Source organism: Thalassophryne amazonica, chromosome 8 (genome assembly GCF_902500255.1).
Source record: "Thalassophryne amazonica chromosome 8, fThaAma1.1, whole genome shotgun sequence".
In the NCBI taxonomy this organism is placed as follows: Eukaryota; Metazoa; Chordata; class Actinopteri; order Batrachoidiformes; family Batrachoididae; genus Thalassophryne; species Thalassophryne amazonica.
In genome coordinates, this window is record NC_047110.1 from 62,156,750 (window position 1) to 62,181,794 (window position 25,045).

The 25,045-nt window shown below is 41.0% G+C and overlaps 1 protein-coding gene across 2 annotated transcripts in view; it reads right to left on the bottom strand.

Annotated features, from left to right (window-relative positions):
* otud7a (OTU deubiquitinase 7A) overlaps positions 1-13,445 on the bottom strand; it is a 91,877-nt gene extending 78,432 nt beyond the window's left edge. For both annotated transcript variants that reach the window (XM_034176467.1, XM_034176468.1), the window contains exon 1: positions 13,282-13,445. The gene's annotated coding sequence lies outside the window, so the exon portion shown is untranslated. The remainder of the gene's footprint in view (positions 1-13,281) is intronic.
* Between the last annotated feature and the right edge of the window lie 11,600 nt (positions 13,446-25,045).

Here is a 25,045-nt window from a genome sequence, read left to right on the forward strand (position 1 = left end):
CAGGGTGCTGCCATGCAATGCAGTCACTACACACCAGTAGTAACGTGGGGATTATGGGCCTTGCTCAAAGACCCTGTGATTTTCCAGCTTGACGGGGGTTTGAACTGAGGACCCCTGATTTCAACCCGACCGCCTAACCATTAGAATACCACCTCCCCAATTATAATAATATAAACAGGCATGCACGCTAAAAATAAATGATGCCCAGCAGAAAACACAAAGGAAGCACTTCATAGGAGGAAAACAATGACAGACTGTAGGAAAAGTGTTTCTGTCTGCTGTGCATCAATGATTATGAGCACCATGAGTACCAGTTACGTGTATCCCTGAATATAAAGTGTTATCATATACCTATAAATGATATGCCAATATGATTGGATATAACACTAAAGAATAAATAGCAATCCACCCTTTTCGCGGACGGGTAATATTTTTCATGCCACCCGAGTAATCAGCCAATCCAGAACGGTGCCACGACGAAGAGGCACGGTCAGAGGAACTGTGAAATACTCGTGAGTCACTATTAATAATTTCTTACGTGTCCAACCTCATAGGTTGATCGTTAAAATTAAATTCATTAGTTCTAAAAGCCATCATAATTATTTATAGGAAAACGTTCTTTTTTTTTTTACTAAGGTTTGAACTTTGAGTGTTTACACAGGAGAGAAAAGGGAGAAAATGTTAATGCCTGTTTGAGAAAAGTGTATAAAGTGTGTAGTGAGGGGTTTTACAGCCTTAAAACATCTATAATAACTGTAAAAAATAACGCTGACTACTTTGCGGATTTCGCCTATTGCGGGTTATTTTTAGAACGCAACTCCCGCGATTAGGTATTTGCAGAAAAGATGCATTTCCTGCAAACTTTTAACAAAAATTAATAAATGCTCTGTACAAAAATACAGGATATTGCACTTTTCAACATTTTGGTAAAAAGAAGAAGAGGAAAATGAGAGATAAAAAAAAATGGCAAATAATCTCTCCAAAACTGCACAAAGGTGTTTTGTTCAACATGTGACATTCCTGAGATAAGACAAAAGCAAACTGGAGATACACTGTTTCTGTCAAACAGGGCTGCAGAGAATAGGAAGCAGGCCCGGTTTTCTCAATGAGTGAATGATGTGGGCTTGCAGAAATCCAAACTGCATCACTGAGGGTTTATTGTGCAAACATCTATCTGATGTCAAAGTTCTCTTGCCGATTGGAGGCCGAACAGGGGATGGCTGGTGGGGTAAATAATAAGACCATGGGAGGGATCTCTAGCAGCCGCCGTGCTCCCAGACTCAGCACCAGTCACAACACAAATGTAATCAGGTGCAGGAAACACGTGTGTGGACCTACACCCAGGATATGACTAAGACAGAACTTTCACAATCACAAATATACTATCTGAACACAAATGCTGCTGCTGTCAAATTTGAACAAATAGGGAAAGAGCCCTTAACAAAACTCAACCTATTTATTTCTTTAGAAGTTTCATTTTTGTAACATACAACTCTGTAATTAGAGTTGAACATCCAAACCAGGACATTGTGTGTTATTGTAAAAATGAGAGGAAAAAAGTTATGTTAATATGTAACTGTTTTAAGATAACAAAAATTCAAAAATCATAAAATCATTACATGAGTGAACGGCTGCACAAGTATTGTGAGAGCATCATGCCTTTTTTTGAAGGGCAGGGGTGACAGCCAATCAGAGCAGCACGTGACAACAGTGGCTGGTCTAGCTAGCTGCCTCTCCGTTTCGTTTGTGTGTAAATCTAACCTCTTTGTCATACATACATTATGTAAAGCCTCGTGAGAAATAAACAATTCTAAAACTGAAAATGCTGTTTTTGGAACCTGATAACACCTCTGAAGTGACTTACACAGGGTTGCCAATGTTGGGACCTTGGCTGGAGTAAGATTGCACACCAAAAATTTTTGGTAACCCTAACCCTAATTTAAAAAAAAAAAAACAGTCCTAGTTTACTCTCTGTTTGATTCTTCTCCTCTCCACATCCATCCTCCTTCCATTTTCCAAAATATTTCAGCAAGCTCATCAACAGGTGTGTGAGAAGCAAATAAAGAAAAATGCTTAAAATGGCTGGTGGTCAAGACGGTCCTGGTTGGGGGTATGGGGAGCAAAGCCCCCAGATGCTGAAGGCTTTTAGCCATATTAATGCTCCCCAGAAACATTTTCTGCAGTGAATTTGCAAGGAGAAATAGGGAGGCAGGTGTTTATCCAACTCTTTATAAGTTGGATAAAATTTGTCTTCATATGACACCAACTTCTGTGCCGTGAGTCTTCTCTCCAAAACTGGAAAGGAGGACTAAAGCCTCAAGCCAGGAGGAAGACTCAAGCCTAACACTGCTGAAATTATCTTGTTTTTAAATAAATACCTTTGAAGCCCCCAAATCTCCTTCATTTTGTATTTCACAATTTATATCTCTAGTATTTTATGATGGCACAATCACATTATAACAAGACAAGTATAAAATTAATGTGTTTAAAAGAAAATATAGTCAAAATTTCAAGATGAACATCGAACTTTTATTATTAAACATACATAACAGTGCCTGTTTAATTGTTCAATGCAAGTGCTATGTTAAAGATTGGCCAGCAGATGCCACCATATCAAATGCTTCAAACACTGAACGATTTCAAGACAATTGTGCGAAATGCTTTGATTTCTCCGTCACTAATAATTATCAATAAAATACTTCAGTGACCACACGTTTTCAGCGCATGTGCACAGATAGACTTACAATCATGAATACTTGCTAACCAGGACATTAAATAAAGTACAACATGTCCTTTAAATGACCTAGTTTGCAACTAGTTGAAGTATGTAGCCTACTGTTTCAACACACAGATTAGCCTACGCCTGTAGTGACAACCCAATTTTATTAGACAATAGATTATTTGATTTGTTAGGGTATTTTATTGTCTTACCTTTCTTATCCAAAAAGTGGCCGACTCAGAAACAAGCGTCGAAGCTTTGCTCGAACTCTATCTGAACTGTTCACGTACAGCTGAGGTATCAGCTGCAAGGTTTTCAGTGAATTAACAATCAGAGAACACTGCAGTCAGAACGTTGTCAGAAGATGTTAACAGCTGTTTCGGGTGCGCGCCTTAAACTCCTCTCCTTTCATTAAGAATCAATGTGCTGTGGTCTGGTCTAATCTGGTCATCAACAGAAAATTAACAGGAGAAATTTTTATTTTGGCATGACATTTCTTGCTTGTGCGTGTGAGTGTGAGATTGATGCTGAAAGTCAGATGAGTGAGAGTTGGCAACCCTGTTTACAAGATATTTTGTGGACGTCAGCATGCACGCTAACTTCCGCTCTTGTCAAAAGCTCATGTATGCACACCCTCCTGCAGACGCTGTTAAAACGGAAATAAAATATTGTTTATGATTGACTGATTGATAGAGGGGCTTTACTGAACATGTACAAATTGTATTGGGATACCAATTAAACAACTGCAAATTATAAAGAGTACAATGCTCATACGGCCGAGGGAATTTTAGCATTGCAGGTTTTTTTAGGTTTACCAAACATAAAACACATTAATGATTAAGGAATTACAGTCATTATTACTATTTATAGTCCCTCCATTTTCAGAGGCCGTCAGTTCTGGGAGCATGCACGGGTGCCCTGTATTACCACATCTACCACACTGAAACTGCCCTGGGTCCTGACTGACAATCACCCATTCAGACAACTGGCCCATCCCTACCCCACAAAAGTAACTATCCATCTGCAGCAGCCAAGTGAAAAGTGGGCATCATCCCCTTGGCTTTTCCAGCCACTGGGGTTCTCAACACTGAGGCACCTGCGTGCTGGACAATGTCCAGAGAAACATGCCACACAGACAAAATGTCATTGCTGTTGCTTCCTCACAATGCAAGTTCTCAATTTAGTCACAAAGTCATTGCAGAGATAGCAAAGGATCCTGTGAGGAAACCTGGTACCAAGGACATGAAGTTGTTGATGTGGGTCATTGATTAGTATCCAAATTTCACAACCATACACTAAGAGAAGAAGCAACAGAACCCTAAAGAATTTAATACTGGTATCGCCAAATACCTCTGTCCAGCAACCTCAATACTCCAAAAAAAATCTTCCCAAGTGTCTCCCAATCCCAAAGGCTGAGGACCAAAAGATATGAATGTTACTGCTGCTGAGCTAAATTAATGTCTCTGACTGTATAATGATAGCAGTCAAAGAAAAGCATAATGGAGCAATGTAGATGGGAAGACAAAAACAAAGCAAAATGGCATATATCTAGAGAAATTTGCAGTTTTGTGCCAAACCAGTATGCTTTGATTTCATATCTGGATCAACCAGCGTGGAGCTGGTATGTCAGATAAGGGACTAAATTGTACTACAGGAAGTAGTTTCAAAAACCAGTGAATAACAAGCCCGATATCGGCCCTGAGGCCCATTTGTGCTGGGGCCCACACCCAGATTCTGTATTGAGAAGTGGACGTGGTTGTACGACTCCACCTGAACGGGACACCAGGCCGAAGCAGATTACTTCCTTGGCCAAAGCCGTTACCAATTTACACCTGTGCAGACTGACGATGTACGATGCATCCAGAAAGTATTCACATCGCTTCACTTTTTCCACATTTTATGTTACAGCCTTATTCCAAAATGGATGAAATTAATTATTTCCTCAAAGTTCTACTCACAATACCCCATAACGACAATGTGAAAAAGGGTTTTTTTTTTGTCTTTAATTGTTTGCAAATTTATTAAAAATAAAACAACTAAGAAATCACATAAACGTAAGCATTCACAGCCTTTGCCATGAAGCACCAAATTGAGTTCAGGTGCATCCTGTTTCCACTGATCATCTTTGAGATGTTTCTACAGCTTAATTGGTGTCCACCTGGGGTAAATTTAGTTGATTGGACATGATTTGGAAAAGCACACACCTGTCTACATATAAGGTCCCACAGTTGATAGTGCATGTCAGGGCACAAACCAAACATGAAGTCAAAGGAATTGTCTGTAAACCTCCGGGACATGATTGTCTCGAGGCACAAATTTGGGGAAGGGTACAGAAACATTTCTGCTGCTTTGAAGGTGTCAATGAACACAGTGGCCTCCATCATCTGTAAATGGAAGAAGTTCAGATCCATCAGGACTTTTCCTAGAGCTGGCTGCCCGTCTAAACTGAGCGATTGGGGAAGAAGGGCCTTAGGCAGGGAGGTGACCAAGAACCCGATGGTCACTCTGTCAGAGCTCCAGCATTCCTCTGTGGAGAGAGGCACTGTAAATACTTTACAGGTGCTCTGTAGATTAAGTGTCTTGTCCAAGAACTTAGACAGATCGTGTAACCACGAATCAAACCAGGTCTACATATCAGTAACCAAACATCTCGTCCTCTTAAGGTACCGGAAAAAGTTTATAATGTGGGCACTTTAAAAACATGGCTGCGCTGCAACAATACTCTCTCTTGAGAAGGCTCTGCTTTTTCCATTACATGTTTGCCCATAGTATAAAAGTCATTTCTTTTCACTAGTCCAGGACTTATTTTAAATATAGCCATTTCATTAAGTGAACAATTAGGCTTAACTGAGTCAAGTATGGGGCGCAATTATGCGATTGAAAGATCCTCCTCTTATATCCCTCCTATGTGGTAAAATTGAGACTTTGTGAAGAACATCGAGTGAGGTGAAAATGCAAGCTTTGGAACTGAACGGGCCCATTCGTGCTGCTGTATGGAAATCATTGCAGCTTTCAACAGCAACAGAAAAATCTATGCCACTTGATGCACACGACACTGTGTACTGGTAACAGTTTGCTTCAAAATGATGAAGTATCAAATCAAGCGCCCCTCTGCCCATCTCAATGGCTTCTAGCTGACCTCCCTCTGTTTGTAGAAACAACACTTGGCATTGCCTTCCCACCTGTAGAAAAGGCTGGAAAAAAGAGGGTCCACTTAAAGCTGTGCAGTGATTGGGCCATGATTACATGGGCACTTGACTCATTTGATCTATTCTGAAGGACTTTAGTGAGATAAGGCAGGAAAACAGATTTCAGATCAACATGTAGATTTGGCTTTTTTATATCATCAATATTGTGAGATGGGTTTTTTCTGCATTTTCGCTCATTTCTTGTGAATTTCTTGTGCCCCTCTAGTTTTTTGTTTGTTTTATGACTAATCTTTTAAAATACTTTGTTGTTTCTCTAAAGTGAAAATCTGCTCCTTTCCTCTTTTGAGACAAAACTTGGTTTTAAACCATTTTACACAAAAGATCACAGAATGATTTCAATCATCTCAAATACAATTTATAGGACTTTAAATCAGTTTTTTTGTTTACTAACCTTTAAATGCATCTAAATGAATAGTAAACTGTCTTAAAATAGCTTTAGGCTGGCAAAATTTGCAGTTGTGGTTTTTGAATGGACTGGAAAAGTTTTTACACCAAAGCCAAAGTTGTTTACAGTGCTTTACATATACACTTGAGGCAGTTGCAGGAGATTGTGATACAGACATGACTGTGAAAGCACCAGTGGCTCTAATACTAGTCCAGACCATTACATACCAGCCATGATTTCACCATTTTCGGTTGCAGGACCCATGACACAGGGTTACTATTCTGGCACTGACTGACAAAGTGCCTGGTGAGCTGGTATCAATTGCTAATACAACCAGATCGACCATAACTGCAACCCTGATCTCTGACCCCAAACCTATAAACATCAGACCTGAGATGGACCATATATACGAGGTCTATTAGAAAACTATCCGACCTTTTTATTTTTTGCAAAAACTATATGGATTTGAATCATGTGAGCTTGCATAAGCCAAGCTTGAACCTTCGTGCACATGCTTGAGTTTTTTCACGCCTGTCGGTTGCGTCATTCGCCTGTGAGCACGCTTTGAGTGAGCAGTGGTCCAGCCCCTCGTCGGATTTTTATTGTGAGGAAAATGTCTGAACGATTTGGAGCTTTGCTGCATCAAATTTTTCCAGAAAACTGTGAGAGACAGCCAGGTGGAAACCATTCGGAAGATTCAGACGGCTTTCAGGGACGATTCTATGGGGATCACACAGATTAAGGAGTGTTACAACCAGTTTAAAGACAGCACACAATGGCGGAGGGCGCGTCGCGCTCCAAGCGGCAATCGACAAACTGAAGCGACCAGATCATTTCCAAACTGAACGCTGTGTTGATCCGGGACGTCATCTGACTACTACAGAAATGGCAGAAGAGGTGGACATCAGCAATTTTTCGGCACATTCCACTGTTACAGGAGTTTTTGTCATGGAAAGAGGAGCGGAGGAATTCGCCACGGAGCCACTAATGGCGCGCGACAAAAGCACCTCTGTGTTTATCTCACAGGACATGTTGTAACATGCCCAGCTCTTGCACCATTCGGACGAATCAGACGGCTTTCGGTGGCTTTTCAGTCGTGTGACTATCCGAGAAATTGTGGACAAGCTGGACATGCCACAACATGTCCTGTGAGGCTTCATCATGGCGTTGCTTTTGTCCCACGTCATTAGCGGCTCCGTCCCGACGCACGAATTCCTCCGTTCCTCTTTCCATGACAAAAACTCCTGTAACAGTGGAATGTGCCGAAAAAGTGCTGATGTCCACCTCTTCTGCCATTTCTGTAGTAGTCAGACGACGTCCGGGATCAACACAGCGTTCAGTTTGGAAATGATCTGGTCGATCACCGCTGGAATGCGGCACGCCCTACGCCATGGTGCGCCATCTTTAAACCGGTTGTAACACTCCTTAATCTGTGTAATCCCCATAGAATCGTCCCTGAAAGCCGTCTGAATCTTCCAAATGGTTTCCACCTGGCTGTCTCTCACAGTTTCTGGAAACATTTGATGCAGCAAAGCTCCAAATCGTTCAGACATTTTCCTCACAATAAAAATCCGATGAGGGGGCTGGACTACTACTCAGTCAAAGCGTGCTCACAGGCGAATGACGCAACCGACAGGCGTGAAAAAACTCACGCATGCACACGAAGGTTTAAGCTTGCCTGATGCAAATCTGGTCAAATTGGTGCACCAGCGCAATCAAAAAAGCAACTTTGTTTAGTCTATGTAATCTCCCATAGATGTGTCTGCCACCTGCTGGTTGTGGTGCCCCCCTTCACATAAGCTAGCAACTGTAAGGGTAGCAAGCACCCTGCTCAGAGTGCTGCTCTCACTGGAGCGACATCTCTGCTATTTTTGCACTGTGGGATAGCTTGAGCCCACAGACTGAACACGCCACCCTGCTCAGAGTGCCGCTCTCGTTGGAGCGACAACACACAGAATGTGTCTCTTCCTAGATAGATCTCCTTCAGTGCAGTTTCTTGTTCTGACTTTAACACGAAGTTAACACCCTAGTCTTTGCCAACTGTAAATGGTAATCAAACGATTTCAATCGTATCTTTCTGAACTCCGCATCAAACTCCATCGTGTCAATGTTTACAATTTGCTTGAGCAATAACAGGTGAACTTGCTCTTAAACTTTAAGTTTCTTAAATATTTATTAAAGCCACTCTTAAAACTTATCTTTATAATTTTATTACTGGTAAAATTTTAGAGTTAGAATCACAATTGTCTGGAAACTACTTTTTGCGCAAGAATTCATCAAGCACGTCGGCCGTGGGCGCGTACTAACATAGAATACCCAGAAACTGGACAGTTGTTTGGCCATAACAAGAGCTTCCACTTTCAGCTTGTCATAAGCTAAGCTAGTGGCACTCTTGAGAGTGTGGGTAGCAAGTACAAGTAGAAACATGATGCCCATTGTGCTGCCAAATACGGGACAAAATACACAACAGAACAGGATTGGTAGAATAATGTCAATGGGGATGGTACTAAAACCTTTTGTCTGTGAGGCAACCTTTTGTCAGACTGTGCTGCAAATGAAGTTTGCAGCAAAAATTTTAAAAATAAGCGTAGTGCACAATATAAGTTCAGACTTGTGTACTTTAGGTCTTGTTCTGGAACTCGGTCTTGTTTCCGCCAGTGATTCTGTCTTGACTCAATCCCAACCAATATGGATTTTTTTTTTGGGGGGGGGGGGGGGGGGTTGTTACAATACCAATATTGAGCAGTAGAGCTGAAACAACTGATCAAGTTAATCGATTAAAATCGATTATTAAAATAGTTGCCAACTAATTTAGTCATCGATTAGTTGCTAAATAACTTTGTTTTACCGCAAATGTTTCGTTCCTTCCATATAATCAACCAAGCTTTGCTTTGAATCTTGAACCAATGAAGGAGTGCTTCGAGCTGCTGCTTCGTTGGTTTCGTTTGTTTTATTCTGCTTTATCTTAATTTTCCCCACTAAAACCATAAAGAGCATATGTCTGTGAGGAATATTTACCTTTTTTTTGTTAAGCTGACCTGTTATGGTCTTTTGAAACAGTTGATAGATGTATTTTATGCTAACGCCGATGCTAACGCATTAGCATGTCTATGGCATTTTCAATGTTAAAGTTAGCATTAAGCTGCTGGCATTTCAGCATGTTTGTGCATTTGTTTTCTGTATAATAATTAATGGCTCAGCGTTTGTTGTCGTAAAAGAGTCAAATGTATTACAAATTATAATTTTTTTAATTTCTATATTAATAATAGCAACAATAATAGTAATAATCACTAATAATGCCACAATACAATTTTAGAGAAAGAGACACAAGTCACATGTATCATTGTGAAATGACCACATAGTTTACAAGTTATACAGAAAATGTTGCACATATAATGAGTCAGGCTACAGTTTTTGATTTAGGTTTTATGGTTAACTGGTTATGCTAATTGCTCATTTGCAGCAACAAAAATACCTCTTTTTTCACCATATATTTTATAACATTTATATGTTTCAATGTTTTATGGCAACTCAGCACTTTGATAAAGCAATGCCATTTGAAATAATTATTTTTGTTCTTTATTATGAGCTGTTTTATATCTAAACAGCTAAGGGACATTTGACGATTTGTTGATTTTCAAGTATTTTAAGTTTTCAAATAATGTTCTGTTGTTAAATAAAGTGATGGAAGGAGAGAAAAATTGTTTCCCTGGCACATTTTTTAAAAATTCCCCGCTAATCCGATTAATCGTGTCGAAACCCCATCAGATTCATCGATGATCCAAATAACTGTTGCAGCCCTACTGAGCAGTAAACAAAATTATGATACAAATATATCTGCTGATAAATAAAAGTGTTTATCAAAATGGTTTGCCAAATAAAAGAAAAAAATTCTAAACATTCCATTTATAGAAAAATACAGCTGTCTGGGAGCTCATTCTGCTGTCTTGGATGATTCTGTTTGAGCAACAAACCAACATATACTCAACAAAAATATAAACGCAACACTTTTGGTTTTGCTTCCATTTTGTATGAGATGAACTCAAAGATCTAAAACTTTTTCCACATACACAATATCACCATTTCCCTCAAATATTGTTCACAAACCAGTCTAAATCTGTGATAGTGAGCACTTCTCCTTTGCTGAGATAATCCATCCCACCTCACAGGTGTGCCATATCAAGATGCTGATTAGACACCATGATTAGTGCACAGGTGTGCCTTAGACTGTTCACAATAAAAGGCCACTCTGAAAGGTGCAGTTTTGTTTTATTGGGGGGGATACCAGTCAGTATCTGGTGTGACCACCATTTTCCTCATGCAGTGCAACACATCTCCTTCGCATCATCCGTGAAGAGAACACCTCTCCAACGTGCCAAACGCCAGTGAATATGAGCATTTGCCCACTCAAGTCGGTTACAACGACGAACTGGAGTCAGATTGAGACCCCGATGAGGACGATGAGCATGCAGATGAGCTTCCCTGAGACGGTTTCTGACAGTTTGTGCAGAAATTATTTGGTTATGCAAACCGATTGTTTCAGCAGCTGTCCGAGTGGCTGGTCTCAGACGATCTTGGAGGTGAACATGCTGGATGTGGAGGTCCTGGGCTGGTGTGGTTACACGTGGTCTGCGGTTGTGAGGCTGGTTGGATGTACTGCCAAATTCTCTGAAACACCTTTGGAGACGGCTTATGGTAGAGAAATGAACATTCAATACACGAGCAACAGCTCTGGTTGACATTCCTGCTGTCAGCATGCCAATTGCACGCTCCCTCAAATCTTGCGACATCAGTGGCATTATGCTGTGTGATAAAACTGCACCTTTCAGAGTGGCCTTTTATTGTGGGCAGTCTAAGGCACACCTGTGCACTAATCATGGTGTCTAATCAGCATCTTGATATGGCACACCTGTGAGGTCGGATGGATTATCTCAGCAAAGGAGAAGTGCTCACTATCACAGATTTAGACTGGTTTGTGAACAATATTTGAGGGAAATGGTGATATTGTGTATGTGGAAAAAGTTTTAGATCTTTGAGTTCATCTCATACAAAATGGGAGCAAAACCAAAAGTGTTGCGTTTATATTTTTGTTGAGTGTATATGACACAATAATCCTACATCCGGGACAGCCCTAGTATGTCCCCATCAGAAACATGGCACTTTCTCTGAGTTTTTGGGCAAATTACACACAAACAAAGTGAAAATGCAAAGAAAACGCGAAGATGCGGTGGAAATTGGACGTGTTGCAGTTTGTTTATGACTCGAAGCTCAAAAGTGTCAAGGTGGTTGTGCAGGTGAGATAACACAGCTACTCAGTGAAGGTGTGTCAGCTAAAACTTATGGAAAAGACCTCTCCCATTTGTCTTGTCTTCCCTTCTCCACTGGGAATCAAAAAAAAGAGGCACTTTTCACAAATGCTTCAGTAATTGCAGCTGAAAACAAAACAGTACACCACCTTTCCGTGTGAAGCGATGCTGTTTATATTGCACAATGGCAGGCTGTCCCCAGAAATGGTCAAAACACGCGATATCATGCAGGGGTTCAAACGAGACTGTGCTGCTCATAAAATAGATTTCTCGTCTATTTTGGGGAGTGCCCTCTGCTGGACAGACTATGTAATGACACCAATTCCAACAACAAAATTGTTTTTGTGCATTGTTTATTCGGTAAGATAAAGGTTTTCATATCAACAAACATAATGCCGTACCAATATGTTTGTCAAAGGCTCATACTATTCATCATGGAATAAATGCCAAATCCTGAGAGCTAAACGTCACAAATGAATAGCCTTTGTCTGGGAAAACTCTGATTTCCATGATTTGTCCAAACAGTGAAAAGGTCTGTCTTATCAGTTGTTCTGCAAAGTCCTGTGATGACTCCACCACAATAAACAGTGCAGTTACTGGGGCTGGACTGATTCACTGCTTCATCGAAGGATAGTTGCTTATAGTTACTTCGTAAGTGGTCTCTGGGGTGGGGGAGACAATGTTATTAGCCAGCCAAGATATCGGTCAGACTCTCGTCTTGACTTCCTGTCAACCACTTCAAAATACCAAAGTCTTGGTCAACTCACCATCATCTTATTCAAATAATCCCTACTGTCATCTGTTGAAAACTGCCACCTGTTGGACAGTTACGGAATGTGCATCCATATCGGTTTATGAATTTCACATTTAAAGGCCAAGAATCAGTGCAGGGTCTGTACGTGCACTAGCATGTACCCTGCCCGCTTGTGCATAGTGGAGAGATTAGAATAAGCAATTTGAAGATATTGCCTTAAATTTAGAAATATTATTCATGCTTTTGTACTATTTTTCTAACATCTCATAAGCTCCTAAATTAATTGCAATACAAAAAAAAAAAAACAGATTAATGAATGGCATTTAAAATAGTCAAAGAAATACAACAAGGATCTGAAAATTATGGTTGCTTGCAACACTTAGTCCCACAGTACAGAATATATGACAATTATTTGAACAGGTAGGAGTTGTTTAATGATGCTAACCAGTCCAACAAAATAAGACTCCCGGTAGATACAGTCTCTGCGTTTTAAGATAAACAGCTAAAATTCAGGCTGCTGAGAGGGGGTTTTTATTTTCTGTATTCACCACGATTAAATCCAAACTGTGATGGTTTGTATTCCACGTCTGTAAAAACAGAACCTTGACCAAATCTACTGAGCTGCCCCACATACATGTAGTAACAAGACACACATCATGTCGGCTGCCAGGCTCCGGCTAAAGCTATATCCCAAACGCGCGATGACTTTGTGTGTGGCCTCGGTGGATTTGGAGTAATTCTGGCGGCCCTAAAACGAAGCTTTTGGCTCGGAGGCTGAAGTTTAATGAATCGAGGCTCACGTCCTCGGATGGAGGCAGGTGCACCTGTCTGCGGTCCATTGTGTCCGCCGAGCCACGTATCGGCCTGTCGCCGCCTACACGGACGATTGAAAAGTGTTTGTTTCTTACCGTGGTTCTGTTCAGTCATTAGTCCCCATCCTAATGTTTTACAGCTCCACACCTCTCTGACGAACACTTAATTCCTGGGCACTCTCTCTTTCTCTCTCTCGCTCATCCCCATGTCATATTTCTCCGCTGCAGCAGAACAAAGCCACGCCCCCTCAACGGCCGCCGACGTCTGACGTCAGCCGGCGAAGAGATTTGACACGCGGCTTCATTGTGCTTCCCCCCCACCCCCACCCCCACTACCATGAAAATGCAGCTATCAGCCGCAGGAGGCCGCTGTGTCTCAATAATACGGATTTTTAAGTCTTCTTTCCCATGTGCTTTTTTCCTCCCCACACTTTACACATAAATCTTGCTTTAAAAATTAATGCGTTATAAAACAGTAGTTACAGCTGAAACAATGAATCAATTATCACATTTTCCAAGGAACAGATAAAAATAATTGATAATAAATTAATCTTCATTCATTCATTCGTTTGTTCATTTATTTTCTATTGCAGGGGCCATTGGGCAAGAGTCGGGGTACTCACTGTGGTCATTATTATTATTATCATCATCATCATCATCATTACTACTACTTAAAAAAGTCATTTGACATTTTACACAAAATGATATTACTTTTTCTCACAAAATTGGATATTACTAGTAAAGTCCTGTTATGTGTCGGACGCAGCTCGGAGAACCAACCAGCGTTTGAAGGACCCAGTATGAAATAAGCAGAGCACGGTACAAAGGATAACTGAATTTAATACATAACAGTGATGTGATACAAAACAACAAAAGAGTGTGCGGTCTGGCGTGGTGGTGATACGGTGTGCTCCCAGCAGCGCTAACGGTCCGGAGCCAGAAGCCGTTCGGACCCAAGGACCCCGCCGACACCCCCCAGGTGGCCGCAACAAACCGAGTCTGTGAAAGAAGGAACCGTTATGTGAGTCCACACTCTACACACAGAGAGACCACTTAAAGGTGTACAAACAGCAAACACTTCCTGGCTTAATTACTAATCAGCTTCCCAACCTGCAGGCATGGAACATCCAGTTCACAAAACTCCACTGCAGTGGAAGCCGATACATGACTAACGTACAGCTCAATATAATAAGGTGTGAGGGACACCACATTTACTGACTGTATAAACGTTAGTCACAAAATCTAACGTACCTCAGGAAGTGTGCTGACGAGCGTGAGACCTCACCCCCTCCTCTTTCACAGACCGTGCATCAAACCCTGGACGTTCTCTGCATCCACTGATGATGAGATGGCTCCCGAGACGACGATCTCACCCGTCTGGTCACAAGGTCGAGTCTCTGGCCAATACACACTGTATACTCCAGTCTTAAATGCCACCATGTTCCAATCCATATAGATGCACCTCAGCTGTGAGTCCTGACGAGCCGCAGGTGATCACGGTGAGGTCCTGATAACCTCAGCAACACAGCCACTCAGTCCCAAATGCAAGCCACCTGGAAGGAAAACCAAAAGGGGGGGGCGAGCTCCCCAAGAAGCTGAAAGGTTTTTGCCATGCTAATGCTCCCCTGAAGCATTTACTCAAAATAAATTCTGAAGAACCGAAATGACATGGTGAGATGCTGACGAGCTTCGCTGTTCATGTCCAACATATGCATATTAATTAATTATGAGAATGCACGAAATTCAAGGCAAGTCTGTAAAGAAAGTGCAATAAAAACATGCTGACATTTGTTTGCAATAATTAAGAAGCAATGTTTTCACAAAGCTATACTGTTTTTATGCTTTTTGGGGGGAGGGGGGCTGACCTAGCGCTATTTTCAGCTCAAAACAAGGCATAGCGCCCGAACCATAATAGCTGGCGCAAATGTGATGGCAGATTTGGAATCCCTGGATGTTTTTGTCCTAGAAAACATCTTCAGATAATTTTCAATGGCCTACCTTAATGAAATACGTACGAAAAAAAGCAGTGCTCAGTGACAATGCAATGCATTGAATGTCATACAAGGAAGCTGGATGAATTCTGAATTCGTCAGGCTTCCTTGTAGATATACCGCCAATTTCCACCAGATGGCGTTCGCCTCACGAGTATACTCGCAAGACGAAAACGCCATCTGGTGGAAATTGGCGGTATATCACAGATTGCCGATTCTAATTAACTGCAAAATGTGGGCAGTTAAGGGAATTTGTGAAAGAGACATGACGTGCGGTGCGTCTGTAACTACAGAGGATATGGGAAGATTGAGAGCGTAGAGATGATGTGTGAGGTGAGCAGATCCAGAGAACATTTGAGGACAAAAAATGGGACCTCCATGCTTAGTACATATATATATATATATTTATATATATATACACACACATTCCCTCAAATATTGTTCACAAACCAGTCTAAATCTGTGATAGTGAGCACTTCTCCTTTGCTGAAGCTCATCTGCATGCTCGTCGTCCTCATCGGGGGTCTCGACCTGACTCCAGTTCGTCGTTGTCGTCGTTGTAACTGACTTGAGTGGGCAAATGCTCACATTCGCTGTTGTTTGGCACGATGGAGAGGTGTTCTCTTCACGGATGAATCCCGGTTCACACTGTCCAGGGCAGATGGCAGACAGCATGTGTGGCGTCGTGTGGGTGAGCGGTTTTCTGATGTCAATGTTGTGGATCGAGTGGCCCATGGTGGCGGTGGGGTTATGGTATGGGCAGGTGTCTGTTGGATGACGAACACAGGTGCATTTTATTGATGGCATTTTGAATGCACAGAGATACCGTGACGAGATCCTGAGGCCCATTGTTGTGACATACATCCAAGAACATCACCTCATGTTGCAGCAGGATAATGCACGGCCCCATGTTGCAAGGATCTGTACACAATTCTTGGAAGCTGAAAATGTCACAGTTCTTGCATGGCCGGCATACTCTCCGGACATGTCACCTATTGAGCATGTTTGGGATGCTCTGGATTGGCGTATACGACAGCGTGTACCAGTTCCTGCCAATATCCAGCAACTTCGCACAGCCATTGAAGAGGAGTGGACCAACATTCCACAGGCCACAATTGACAACCTGATCAACTCTATGCGAAGGAGATGTGTTGCACTACATGAGGCAAATGGTGGTCACACCAGATACTGACTGGTATCCCCCCCCCCCCCCCCAATAAAACAAAACTGCACCTTTCAGAGTGGCCTTTTATTGTGGACAGTCTAAGGCACACCTGTGCACAAATCATGGTGTCTAATCAGCATCTTGGTATGGCACACCTGTGAGGTGGATGGATTATCTCAGCAAAGGAGAAGTGCTCACTATCACAGATTTAGACTGGTTTGTGAACAATATTTGAGGGAAATGGTGATATTGTGCATGTGGAAAAAGTTTTAGGTCTTTGAGTTTATCTCATACAAAATGGTAGCAAAACCAAAAGTGTTGCGTTTATATTTTTGTTGAGTGTATATATATATATATATATATATATATATATATATATATATATATATATATATATATATATATATATATATATATATATATATATATATATATATATATATATATATATATATATGGGTTTATTCCCCTTGATAACAAAACCAACCAGAATTACATCGCAAAGTGCAACTGCAATTGACAATATACAATATACAGACAAGAATCACTGTGGAACTACAGTCAATTACACGTTGGGTGACGTGTGGGCAGGCTCACAAATAGAACAGATGAAATTATTAAGAATGGGATATTTTATATTTAAATATAAAAAAATATAAAATATATAAAATATAAGTCATTAAAAGCCTTAGAGGCATTAAATTATGATCTTAAAAATCAAAATTGGGAAGAGGTTTATGTCGGTGACGTTAATGTAGCATATAGCTCATTCATGAAAATACTGATGAAATCATATAATAAAAATTGTAAATTAATAAAAACTAGTAAGAAAAGAGTAAATAAACCATGGCTGACCAAGGGAATAAAAAAATGCTTGTGTAAAGAAACAATAATTATTGACAATAATTAGGAAACAAAAAAAAAAGATTATTATAGTGAACAATTGAATAAGAGTAAAGATAATATGAGGGCAACATGGGGAATTATAAAAAGTGTGATGGAAAGTGACGGAAATCAACTTTTTCGAATTACCTTGTCAAGGAAAATAAAGAGATAAATGATATAAAAGAAGTTGTAAATGAGTTTAATGATTATTTCTCAAAGGTGGGATCAAATCTGGTGGGAAATAAACCAATAGTAGAAGATAAATTAAATACAATTGTAAATACGGTCAATAGTATTTTCCTTGACAATGTGGAAAAAGATGAAATAAGGAATATTGTAAAAAACTGTGTAAGCAAAAGATCAACTGACTATGAAGATTTAGACATGATGACTGTAAAAAGTATAAGAGAAACTGTTATTGAACCATTCACTTACATTTGTAATCTGTCTCTGTTAACAGGAATTTTCCCAGACGAAATGAAAATTGCCAAGGTAGTCCCGTTATATAAAAATGGAGACAAACATAACGTTTCAAATTACAGGCCAGTGTCATTGCTTCCACAGTTTTCTAAAATTATGGAAAAGGTTTTTGTGACAAGGTTGGATAAATTCATTGAGAAACATCATATTTTAAATAATGCTCAGTATGGATTCAGAACAAAACATTCGACAGCTATGGCAATTATGGAATTAACAAAGAAAATATCAACAGCAATAGATAATAAGGATTATATGGTAAGTGTTTTTATTGACTTGAAAAAAGCTTTTGATGTTATCGATCATTCAAGATTGCTTCACAAGTTACAACAATATGGAATAAGATGGATTGCACATCAGTGGGTAAAAAGCTACTTAGAAAATAGAAAACAGTTTGTTCAGATAAATAATACTAAATCAGAATTGTGTAATATTATGTGTGGAGTACACAAGGGTCGGTACTTGGACCCAAACTGTTTATTTTGTATATCAATGATTTTGTGAATATATCTAATGTACTTGGTAGCATTTTATTTGCTGACGACACAACATTATTTTACTCTGGATCAGATATACAGGAAGTAGCACAAGTGATAAATACAGAGTTGGAAAAAGTGAAATATTGGTTTGATATAAACAGATTGTCACTTAATCTTAATAAAACAAATTTCATATTGTTTAATGACAGAGTTAAAAAAATGATGTGTCATTAAAAATAGGTGGAATGGATATACAAAGGGTAAAAGAAATGAAATTTTTAGGAGTTATGATTGATGAAGATTTTACATGGAAGTCACACATAAATTACATAAAAGGAAAGATAGCGAAAGCCATTGCTGTTTTGCATAAAGTTAAATATTCATTAAATAGTCATGGATTATTAACATTGTACAATTCATTGATTGTTCCATATTTGACTTATTGTGTAGAAATCTGGGGATCAACATGTACAACTTATACACAACCTTGCAGAAAAGAGCTTTAAAAGTGATTGGCAACAGTCGATTTAGCGATCCATCTAATCCATTGTTCATTAAGTATAGGGTACTTAAATTTCATGATTTAGTTGATTTGAAATTACTACAAATAATGTACCAAGTGAATAACAATACCTTACCAATAAACATTCAAAATATGTTTGAAAAAAGAGTAAGTAGTTATAATTTGAAGGGCATAGAAGTCTTTAAAAAAACCAAGATTCAGAACCAAGATAAAGGAACGGAGTATTGCAGTGAATGGTGTAAAATTATGGAACAACCTCAACAAAGAAATCAAAGAATCAAGGTCGCTTAAATTATTTAAAAAACGTACTAAACTTGATGTATTTCATAAGTATGAAACTATGAAATACGTCAGTGGGCTGTGACAAAGCCAAAAATGTAATCTGTTAATAATGTTTAGAATGTTTGAAGTTTAAAATGTAATCTATTAGGGATATAGTCTTTTAAATAATGGTTAAAATTAGGAAAGAAGTCAGTGGCATGTGACAAAGTCATAGAAATGCAATGATGTCGATTGATGATGATTTGCAAGATTGCATTGTAAAAAAGGGGCAGAATATATAAGACTTGTTCTTCCAAACTGCTCCTTTTCGTTCAATAGTTTGTAATGTTTTGTTAAAAATTTTGCTTTTCTGTTTTTCTTTTAAATGAATGAAATAAATCCTCAATAAATAAATAAATAAAATATAAATATATATTCCGATAATCCGATAACAGATAATTATCAAAGATAATGTTTTCATTATCGGATTATCTTTTTAGATAACTTTAAAAACCATTATCAGACCAATTATCTTCCGATAAATTTTAACGTAGTAAACAAAGCTGAACAGCAGCAAACATTTTTAAAATCAGTTGAGTGCTTACCTGTTAAACATTTCATAACAGATGTATAGTTCTACCCTCTGCAAACAGAAGAGAGCTGCTTCCAAGAAAAACTGCCCTATCTGCAAGCAAAAGAGAACTAGTCACACACACAAAAAAATCATTTCCTTTAACACCATACCAATACGCTAGCAATATCACCCAAGTCATCCAGAGACATACATTTTGAACTTATGGTTCAAATTTTTACCAAACTAATTTCAGACAAGTTATTTAAAATTACTGTCATGTCTGAAGTTTTATGAAGTGAAAATATCAGATATATGTTTTTGTTTTAAAGTAACGTGCTAATTTTTAAGGTTTTAGTGAGCACATGCTGTGCCCAGCAGTGCATTATGGGTAGGATAGGGTAATCTCAGTACGTTCATGACAGGACAAATGCACTGGAGACACTCTGTTCAGGCTCCACGGACAACAGCATTAAACTCTAGTGCCTAAAACTCTCGTGAATATATTCTCTGGGTTTATAGACATTGTTATTGTATTTGCGTTTGTTAAATTCCACACATCTTGTTGTGTGTTGGGGGGTGTGGCTGGATGTTTTGGTGTTCTTTTCTTTTCTTTGCTCTTCAGGTGGCATGAGAACTGATTTGTCTGTGGAGAAGGTGCTGGCTGAAGAATCCTCACCCTCATCAACATCATGTGTAGCACCTGTGACTGGTGCTCACATGCAACCTTAAAGACTTTCAGCTGAAGCAGATAATTGGATGGCGTTCTGCATTTAAGGCATGTGTGATTCAAGCAGAACGGCCGGGAACTCGACCTTGTGATGTTCGTTTGTGAGACGCTGAGGACCGCGCCTGGGTTTGACACATCGAGCCCGTGAAGCAAGGAAGGGTGAGGACACATGCTGTCAGCACACGTTAAAGGTAATTAAGTGTTTGATTAATTGTTGATAGTAACTTGGTGTTTTGTTACACAGTATACTTGAATTGTGATGAGAATTGTGCAGCTTGCTTCTCACTGCTGTGGCGTGCGGATAAGTGATCCTCCACCTGTTGTGAGAAGCTGCTCATTTGCATTAAGTTAAAAAGATACAGACCTGAATGTGTTGCTGATAGCATGTGTCTTTTGAAAGATATTGTTGTAACTGCTGACTTACCTCACCTCTTCTTGCTTCACAGAGTCAGTTTGTCATGTCCACCTGGGGGGTGTTTGTCTGGTGGTAGTGGGTCCAGGAACGCCGGGCTTCTATCCTTTTGGGCGCTTAAGAGCGTGCCAACAGTCACTCCACCAGAAGGACGTTCTTTCAGTTTTGTACACATTATTATGCACAGGTGAAAAATAAATTGTTTCTGTTGTTGGAACCGCTTTCTGGTTATTTTTAGCGATGGGTTCTGTCTGACGCAGGTCCGCTCCTCAACCCACGTCGACACATAACAGTAGTTCCCGGCCATTCCATCATGGACCCAGCGGCAGAAGCGGTTCCTTTTGCCGAAAAAGTTCAAGAACACTTGGAGAAAATATGGGAGCAATTACAGCATCTCGCAAACCAAATTAAACAAACAGACGCCCGTGTTACGGAGCTTGCAGCGCAAGCCGTTCCGCTTCCTGCTGCTCCAGCTGTGGCATCATCGATACTAGTGCAGATAACTCCGTCACCCAGAGATTCGGCGTCCGAACCGATTGTTTGTCGTCCGGAGCCTTGTGTGGTGATGCAATGTTCTCTGGTTTCTGCTCAGTCAGGTTGGAGCGCCGCAGCTTTACGAGGAATGTTTGTAGATGGGTTAAATGAGTCATTAAAAGACGAGCCGGCAGTCCGTGACGAGCCAAACGATTTAGATGAGCTAATATCGTTGGTGATTCGTCTAGATGATCGGATGAAGGAGCGTGGACGCAAGAGAGGACGCCCATCAGAGCGGGTTTTTTCGTCTCGGGGCTTTCCCCGACACAGATCTGGGCCGCCTCTTCGTCGCCCCACTGAAGCTCCTCCGACGGGACCTCTGGCTCCTCCTGTTGACGAGCCCATGCGGCTCGGACCAGCAGAGATTACTGTATTGCCCCGACATGTAAGCGTCAAGAGAAATAATGGTGACGTATCTCCAAGTGTTCTGGGACAGGCAAAATAACACATATAAAAAAAAAATCTAGCACGAGTAAATGTTTTGTTTTCTTTAAATAGGGGTTATAATTGTATGGGGAGTCAGAGGCGTATCTGGTGGAGTGATTGTTAGGCGGTTAGAAGTCCGCCTGGGCTCACTTAATTGTTAATTTTTTATGTGTTTTTAGGTATTTTCTGTTTGGGTTGTTGGGTCGTTTTATTTTGTTGTTTTTTTTATTTCTCTACATCCCTAACCCCAACCTCACTTGCCCCAAGACCGTTTGTCTTGTGGGTTGTGGGGTGGTGCAGGTTGGTCACGCTGAGCATTCTCAGAAGACCTCTGCACCTAGGGGGGGGGGGTGTTAGAGGCATTTTTCTAGGCGTTTTTCTTGGTTTGGTTAGGGCCCGGTTCCACTCCAGCCTCGGTGAGCCTTTGTACTGTTCGTCATTGGTGTTGCCGGGGAGTGGTGCAGTGGAGACTTACCTCAGTCGGAGGGGTGGGCCGATCTGTTGCCGTTCGCCATTTCGGTAGTTCCACCCCTCCCGAGAGGCTGGGGTATGGTCGAGTTGGGGCACCGGACGTGTTTCCGGTTTTCCGCTGCGCCTTGGGGTTGGAGCTGGGTTAGTTTTTTCCTGTTCCCTTCTCCGGCTTAATATTTTGAGCTGTTTGCCAAAATTGAGCCGCCGAAGGGCTCTGGGAGGGACCTGGGGTCTTTCGGGGTGCCGGGGAGGGTAACAGGGTTTATGGTAATTTTATATCCCCCCGGGGTTGTTTTTGGTAGTCCTCCGGGGGTTGATTTTTGATTTTGTTCTGTTTCCTTCTGGGTTCCACCTCCAGGGTTGATGGGACGGTCCTCTGGGGGGGAATTGGCTTGGGGCCAACTAGCCAAGTGTGACCGGGTCTGGGGTTCTGGGGTTGTGGGGAGGGTACCTCCTGGGGTTGATGGTACGGTCCTCTGGGGGGCGCCGTTTGCTCCATGTACACCTGGGGACCTTTGTGGGATTATGGTTCTGGCTGTTCCTCCTGGAACTGGCGATGAAGGCCTTCTGGGGGGGGGGGGGGGGGTTGGGCTCTGCAGGTCATTCTGGGGGGGTTGTTTGTTATTTTTCTTTTATGCATTTACGTTTGTATTGTGTTTGTGGGGCTGTGTTGGGTTTTTGCGTTTGGGAGTTTTTCTTTTCTTCCCGCGGTTTGATGGGACGGTCCCCTGGGGAGGTTTTGGGTGGGTTTTATGTTTTTTCTGTGTGTTGAATTGTACTGGGGAATGTTTTGGGGCTTTTGTTGATGCCAGCCGGCCTTCCAGCTGCAGTGCCTGTCCTGCTGTCTGTGGTGGACCTTAGGAGCGTGGTGCTGTCTGCTTCCTGACGTGGACCCCGGAGGGAGGTGCTGTTCTCGGGCCTGGTCTGTTCGGTCGCGGGGAGGCTTCCCGTTGATGGGGGGGGGGGGGGTACTGTTGTGTGTTGGAGGGTGTGGCTGGATGTTTTGGTGTTCTTTTCTTTTCTTTGCTCTTCAGGTGGGGGTGAGGACCGCGCCTGGGTTTGACACATCGAGCCTGTGAAGCAAGGAAGGGTGAGGACACATGCTGTCAGCACACGTTAAAGGTAATTAAGTGTTTGATTAATTGTTGATAGTAACTTGGTGTTTTGTTACACAGTATACTTGAATTGTGATGAGAATTGTGCAGCTTGCTTCTCACTGCTGTGGCGTGCGGATAAGTGATCCTCCACCTGTTGTGAGAAGCTGCTCATTTGCATAAAGTTAAAAAGATACAGACCTGAATGTGTTGCTGATAGCGTGTGTCTTTTGAAAGATATTGTTGTAACTGCTGACTTACCTCACCTCTTCTTGCTTCACAGAGAGTCAGTTTGTCGTGTCCACCTGGGGGGTGTTTGTCTGGTGGTAGTGGGTCCAGGAACGCCGGGCTTCTATCCTTTTGGGCGCTTAAGAGCGTGCCAACAGTCACTCCACCAGAAGGACGTTCTTTCAGTTTTGTACACATTATTATGCACAGGTGAAAAATAAATTGTTTCTGTTGTTGGAACCGCTTTCTGGTTATTTTTAGCGCTGGGTTCTGTCTGACGCAGGTCCGCTCCTCAACCCGCGTCGACACATAACACATCTTAAATGTCGCAGACACGGATTATCTAGAATTTTGTTTTGGCAAGTTTTCAAGGCCTCTACTGCCACATCTACTGGCCAGTAGTGTTCATGGCAGTTGGGCAGACACTGTATGATATTTTTAATCACTGTTCTCGGTTTCAGTTCAAACTGTACCACAGAACCGCACACGGTGTAAAAGTTCAGAGCGCACGATTTATGTTCTCACACACATTGTACAGTCAAAAACCACACGTCGAACTCGTGTTTCCAGAAGTAAAACGTAAGCTTTTTTTCAAACTTAATTTACAAAAACTCTCGATGGGAGACATCAAAGTTTAAAAACAAAACAACAACAAAAAACATTACAACATCTCTGCGGTGTTTGCACATGCACAGTGCGAGCGGTTCGATGCTTGTTGCTCTTCAGCAGCAGGATACCCTCACGACGGCCAACCAGAATATCAAACAGGTTTGATTTTCATCTGACCATATGATCGGTGGTCAGGAGATGGTCGTGAGATGTTAAACACAGCTTGTTACTCCATGTATACTACACGATGCAGGACACGCGATTAACCTGAAACTCAGTCCAAAAAATTCTTGCACGAATGAAAAATCATCTGAAAAAGGGCCAAAACTTGCACAGTGTAAAGCCAACATTTATGTGTCAAGACAATATAGAGTGCACGTTTTACAATATAACAAAACGTGCGCACATCATAAAATGTGCGCATATTCTCTCCACATGCAAACCATTTTGTGATGACACTTCCAGGGCTCTGTAAAAATGCCTGTTTTTACAAATAAAAAATTGAATATTTTACAAAAGCACATTTATCTGTAAACACCAACGCATGACACATGTCACATTAATGTGTTGGTTTACATAATGAATGACTGAACCAATCAGTGTTTAGCAGAGGCACTTTTACCCAGAATCCTTTGCAATCTGTCTGTGTTTGTTACAAAACCTCAGAATTAGTGCATTATTCAACATTAAAAGATATGTTATATTTTAACTTTGTACAAATGACAGAATTGACATTAATGGAGTTATTCTATCAGTATTCACACCAAACCATAAGTCAGCATGACTTTATTTTCCAAGACCTCCGCCTGACCATAGCATTGCAATTGGTAGAGAGGTGGCTTTGTAGCTGCTCTCAGGGTGCTTCTGTGCTGGAGGTTGTGTAGTAAACAAGAGTTTCCAGCAGGGGGCAGGATGTTCAAAGACAGAAGTGTGGGCTCATTGTTTGGGTCTGCTGTTGTTTTTTAATGATACTAGAAGTGATCGTGGTGTTAAAACTCAAATTC